Genomic DNA, 5,570 nt, shown 5'->3' on the forward strand with positions numbered 1-5,570 from the left:
GCAGCGCCACGGCAGCGTCACTACGTTCGGCGGGGGAGCGAGGCGGGTGGCGCGCGCACACCCCCTCGGACCCAGGCGCGGCTTTGCTGCGCGCCGCGAACGACATTTCGGTAGCATCGGGACAAGCGCAAAGCAGACGTAGCGGTGAATTTAGTGGGGTTCGAGACGGCAAGGTTTTATGCAGATGCCATGTTATAAAGCGGCGCAAGCCAGGGATGTGTTTTCACCGAATGTAGAGTTTCACTTCCCTCGATGGCTTTTGAGTAGCCAAAAAGAGAGCCATTTTCGCACGCAGGACGACATTTGGTTTATTTAACAAAAGGAGAACCACTGGCGGCTTAAAACGCCTTCGGGGTCCTTACAGTACTTAGTCGCTATTGCTGGAACCTGTTTACAGTGACGTTGTGTTGTAATGATGCTAGTAATAGAGAATAGAATGTCGTTCCTCTTCCGTTGACCTGTGTGAAGAGCGCTTTGGAGGGATTGGTTCGAGATACCATCACGTACGTAGTGTGTTGCGGCGGTGCACTGATGGAGCTGGGCGGTTTATTGCCCCTTGAGATGGATGGAAAGGACCGAGAAGAGCGCTCAGCGAAAGCCCCTTAGTGTAAAGACCAGCCCGCAAAGACCGTGTACTGTAAAGACCAACACTGAGCAAAGACCCCCCTGGTGAAGAGCAGCCGCGAGCCCCACGGCTCCGCCCCGGAGGCGCAGAGGGAAGAAGAAATACGGAAACGGACTGTATTTACAAACAGCTCGTGCCGCCCGGAACCGCCTGTCTGCGCTTAGTCCGCCCTTTGCGCAATGAGCACTGAGCACACGAGGAGAAGTGTGTGTGAGTGAGTGAGTGTGTGTGCGTGCGTGCGTTTCATTTATTTACCCTGTCAACGTCCCGGACATTTGGACGGCAGGGTGGCACAGATGGTGGTAATGGATTGATCTGTAAATGCCTGAGTTGGGTTAATGGACTGAGGGTGCTAACTAGTAACTAGTTAAGATTGGTACCATGATCTTGCTTCCCTCATACGCGCTATTGTATTTGTACGTTTCCTGTACAAACACTAATAAGTTTCTACATACGCATTTTACCACGTACAGTAGCTGTTTAATATATATTGTGGCGCGCAGCACCATGACATGGGTTTGGATGGGGCGAAGGAGGACGCGGAGGCAGCGTTCATCACAAACCGTTTATTAGAACACCGGCATCAGATGCTCTTGGTCCGAGGACCCCGTTTCTTCCGGGACCTGCGCCTACAGCCAGCCTTCCCAGCCTGCTTAGCGCCCCCAGGCTCTCTTCCAACACACTGGGAAACACGGTCACCCCATCATTGTTGGGGGTTGCAGACCCACATTTTACATTATTCCGCATAATGCAACTATTTACATTTAACATCTTACCACCTAAAACAGTAAAATGGGGTTGTTACAATATTTACTTTTATTCACTTAGCAGACACACACACATTTTTGGAACCACTTGTCCAATAGGGGGTCGCAGAGAACCAGAGCCTACCCGGCAACACAGGGCGTAAGGCCGGAGGGGGAGGGGACACACCCAGGACGGGACGCCAGTCCACCGCAAGGCACCCCAAGCGGGACTCGAACCCCAGACCCACCAGAGAGCAGGACCCAGTCCAACCCACTGCGCCACCGCGCCCCCCACTTAACAGCTACTTTCCTCCAAAGCAACTTCCAATGAACTCTGTGTAGTGTCACTAGCCCACACACCTTATTCACCGTGGTGACTTACACTACTAGATACACTACTTACACTGGGTCATTCATCCATACATCAGTGGAACACACTCTCTCTGTGTCATTCACACACTGCAGGGGAACCTGAACAGCATGTCTGGGGACCGTGGGAGGAAACCAGAGCACCCGGAGAACATGCAAACTCCACACGGACTGAGCAGGGATCAAACCCACATTCTGTCACACCACCCAGCACTATGAGACAGCAGCGCTACTCGCTGTGCCGCCGTGCCACCCGCTATATGGATGATGTCATCAGCATCTTCCAGACAGCAGCATGCAGAGCCCAACTCTTGAAAAGTTTAGGAGTTACTTGCATGGGCCAGGATGAAAATGGCTGCAGGTCTCTGCCAGTTTCCCTCCATTCTGAAAGGAATCCCCTAGCTGGTAGAATAACCCTTTCAAAGCCTAGGGGAAAAGTACATGTCAGGACTCTCTGACAAACAGATGACATTTGCAGTCATGAAACAGTTGCATGAAGGTCTGAAAACCAGATCAAGGCTATCTCCCAAGCAAGTTCACGTTCTGGTCTTACCAGTTTGCACTTCACAAACGATTGATGTGGCTTTTGAAAAAGTGACATCGTCTTATCTGCAGCAATGAAGATGGATTCAAAGACAAATGACTACATCTCTACATGGTTGGGCCTACCTCAATGCTCCCTCAGTATAGGCCTGTTTGGAAGCAATACTCTACAGATGTGCTTAAGACCCATCAGTTTTGGGCTGCAAGCAAGAAAAGGCCAAAGTGGTGTGACACCCAAGCTGTGGTCCTCAGTATCCTGAAAGGACAGGAAAGATAGTGGTTTCAGAAGCTGTCAGGATGTAAGAGGAGCAGTATAAAGTCAAAGCAGTCACTCAGCATTAGCAAAACTCCCGGACAACCTGGGCGAATGAGATCAACAGATCTGTAACCCCTCAAGATACCACAGGTCAGACTCAGATTCTTCAGCAGGTTAACTTATGACATCCTCCCAAATTCTAGCAACCTGTATCAGTGAAATAGTTATGAAAAGAAGTGCCTTAACCTGCAATGCCCCGAACCCAAGCCTCCAGCACATCTTATCCAGCTGCTAGACTAGTGTCACAAGGTTGGTACAGGTGGTGTCATGATCGAGTCCTGTGGAAGCCGCTGAAGGTCCTGGAGACAAGCAGAGTGGAAGCAAACAAAGGCCACCCTCTCCAATGAAAAATGGCTGATCCACTTTGTGAAACAACAAGGCGTAGCACAGGGCATCAGGTGGAGGGAAAGCAGAATAATCTTTGCTCCTGGAAACAACTGGTCCATGAGAGCTGACCTTGATCAACAGCTCCTGTTTCCCACCAAAATCACTAAAACCTCTTTAAGGGCAGATAATGTCATAACAATTACTTTGCATAATTTACAGCATTCCTATCAGCTGCTTGGTTGTCTTAGTTTTATATACTCTTTTAACGCTATTGTTAATTTTAGTTTGTGTTAGTATTGGAAAATGTGAATGTTATTTTCCGTACTGTGTGTGTCTGTGAGAGCGAGGGAGACCCCCAGTATTGTCAAAGCCATGTTGTCAGATGTCCCTCCTGTGGTTCACTGTATAAGTGAGTGGATTATTGCCAAGTGAAGCCGTATTCAGTATTGTCAGTAGGTTGGCCGTTGGAATTATGGCAGAAGGGCAATGATGTTACAGGAGGGATCACAGGAGTGATAGTGGGGACAAACTGGAAATCAAGAACCTCGTCCCAGAGCTCAGCTCCTACTGTACCATCATGTCACTGTGCTGTATTTGCTATATTGCATCTGCTGCACAGAACTGTTGGTCTATTTCGTGACCCAGTGCGCTGAGAAGGATCCTTATTTACTTGAACTCTTCCATGTGGGCCAGCTGCTTCTTTTCACCTGGAGAGAACTATCAGTTAAGATTTGGAGATGCTGACCTTCATCCCATCTTCATCACACTGAACTGCAAGCGGTGCTGGAGCTTACTAAAGGTCACGATGTGGAGAATCCAACAAGACTACATTATCTGCAAACAGCAGAAGAGCAACTCTGATAGCCCTCAAATGGGATGATCTCTGAGCTCAAACTTAGCTTTAATATTCCATGAATATCTCAAATAGAAGTAGATGAAGAAGTAACCTCAGCGCCCCATATTCTTGCAACCCATACTAGGGAATACAGCTGTGTACATGGTAATAAGTCTTGTTCTTCTGCAGGCCCACGTAGGAAAACTGACATGTATGACGTGTGGAGTCTCGTGCGTCTGTTAGGATCACCCTTGGCAAGCTGGTCAAAGGTGAGGGACTAGGAATTTACATTTGCATTTATTTGTTTAGTAGGTGCTTTCCGGTACAGCTCAAAGTAAATAAGTCAATTTTAAGAAAAGACAAAGAGCTTCAAATACATACACAACTGTCAAAGTATAGCTCATCTGATACTCCCATTTCGCTGGTAAACAGACTGAAGTGGCATTCAAATTCCACATTTATAGATAATCACAACAAAGACTGATAAAAATTAATGCGGCTGTGGGACGAGTGGGAGAGAAATGGTTCCCAAAGAGATTGGTTTTGTGGCCCTTGAATGCTGAAAGAGGTTCAGCAGTTCCGAGGGAGTTTTTTTTTCCGCCACAGGGGGTGAAAACCAAGAACCAACGTGCTTCAGATTGTGGACCCTTTGTGAGCAGGGCAAGTCCATGTGATGAATATAAACCAGTAAACTAAGATCATTTAAAATATGTTCATGCAACAGCAATGTAAATAAATGTGTTCACATACAAATGTATTGGAAGACCTTTCTTGAGAGAATTATGGATGTTCTTTCAGAGCTGTATGGGTAGCTTTTTTAAATGACTTCTGAAAAATGTGAATATTTCAGAAGGTTCTACCCTTGCTTTGAGCTTCTTGCAAAACAATTGCGATTCTAGTTTTTCCTTGAGACTAAATCACTTTTTTTTTTTCTGCCAAAGAAGTGAACGTAAATTTTTAACATATTTCTGCTTGTGTTAGAATTGGATTGGGCGTCCTTCACCCATCTTTAGGTTCAGGGGTTTCTGCTTTACAGTGTAGACAGGGCCTTTCGGTAGAACTTTACTATCCGCAAGCAGGTGAGGTTTTTACCAATGTTTTACAGCATTCTTTCAGTTGCCGTGATTTTTGAAACAGTATTTTGGCGCAAAATTGTGTACCTTTCCAGAAAACGGTTGTGCTTAATATTTTGGTTTCCCCCCCCCGTGTATAAAGGAATTAAAAAAAAAAGATCTTAAACGGCAGATATTATACCTCCTAGCGAGCAGATAGCAGTCAGTGCGACGTTTTGTCACACGGTGAAGCGTCACCTTGTGGCCAATTATTGCGAAACTTGGCATGACCACACAACCACATTCGTACACAGGTGTAAACACAGCAAAAGCTTACGAACTGGGATCGACTCGTTCCACGAAATCTGTCCTGCGAAATCAGACCTTTTCAAATAATTCAAACTCTTCTTTATGGAAAAATAATTGGTCCCAGGACAAAAAACATGTCACCTAAAATGTATTAAAATACCAAATATTTTTATGCTTCGTTATGATACAAACACATTTAATAATATTAACACAATTATTAGTTATTTTTCCTTTTAATGTTATATTTTCACTCATTATCAGCGAGCGCTCGTCCAGCACAGGGTCACAGAGATCTGGCGTCTATCGTAGAAGAGGCCGGAAGGCAGAGTAGCTACACCCTTCGTGGAGACACCTGCATAGTTTAGCTCACGGAGGTTTAAGTCCTAAAGAAATAAAGTTCACAAAATCACTGCCTACATCTTCCACTTTGCAAACCACACGAACTCTG

This window comes from Scleropages formosus, chromosome 16, assembly GCF_900964775.1.
Source record: "Scleropages formosus chromosome 16, fSclFor1.1, whole genome shotgun sequence".
Classification (NCBI taxonomy): Eukaryota; Metazoa; Chordata; class Actinopteri; order Osteoglossiformes; family Osteoglossidae; genus Scleropages; species Scleropages formosus.